The sequence below is a fragment of the Limulus polyphemus genome, unplaced genomic scaffold (assembly GCF_000517525.1).
Source record: "Limulus polyphemus unplaced genomic scaffold, Limulus_polyphemus-2.1.2 Scaffold8237, whole genome shotgun sequence".
Taxonomy (NCBI): Eukaryota; Metazoa; Arthropoda; class Merostomata; order Xiphosura; family Limulidae; genus Limulus; species Limulus polyphemus.
Genome location: NW_013673847.1, coordinates 30,299 through 31,059, shown reverse-complemented (window position 1 = coordinate 31,059; position 761 = coordinate 30,299).

The following is a 761-nucleotide window of genomic DNA, read 5'->3' as shown; positions in this document are numbered from 1 at the left end:
AGTAATGCATAATTTCATTTGATAAACACGTTTAGATTGAATGGTAATTTATAATCAGTCACAAGAACGTCGAATCTGAATCACTTGAAAAAAACACGGGGGTGCTTAACTTTTTTCTAGGTGTATAGTTATAGCTTCAGACTAAGTATTCTTATCGAATTTGTTCCTGGCTTGAGGCTATAATTCCTCAAGATTCTAATGAAATATAGCTATAACTAAATAATACTCAGGATGGTGGGTCTATTTGATAGTTTTGTCTTTTTTGTTTTACTAATTTTAATTCTGTTATTGGTTTACATAAGTGTGGGTGTTAATTTGTATCACAATCTGTGTGTTTCAACAAAAATGTCTGATTCTACTGTTGAATCGACGATATATTCATTTCTTTCAACAATATGGTTTTTGTTCAAATAAAAGATAAAACATATTTTTGATATAACACGTCTATAATATAGTTTAGCAGTGTGTTCAAACTTTATTTTTCAATCAATACGTAGGTAGAGGATGTGTTTTTCAACAAGTATCCATTTCACAAAGAGTGTATGAAAGGTAATACTATGTTAGAGTTGTTGTTGTTGTTGTGGTTTAATTTTCCTGACAGAATTACTTCGTACATTCGATTAACTTTTTACATTTTGAGAAGTTACTCTATAAAGTTTCTTGAACTTTAGTAAACAAGTTGTTTGTTTGAAAATCGGGTATAAAGTTCGTTTGTAAAACAGAATATATTTTATTTTTTAATTAATGTTCGACTAAAAGAT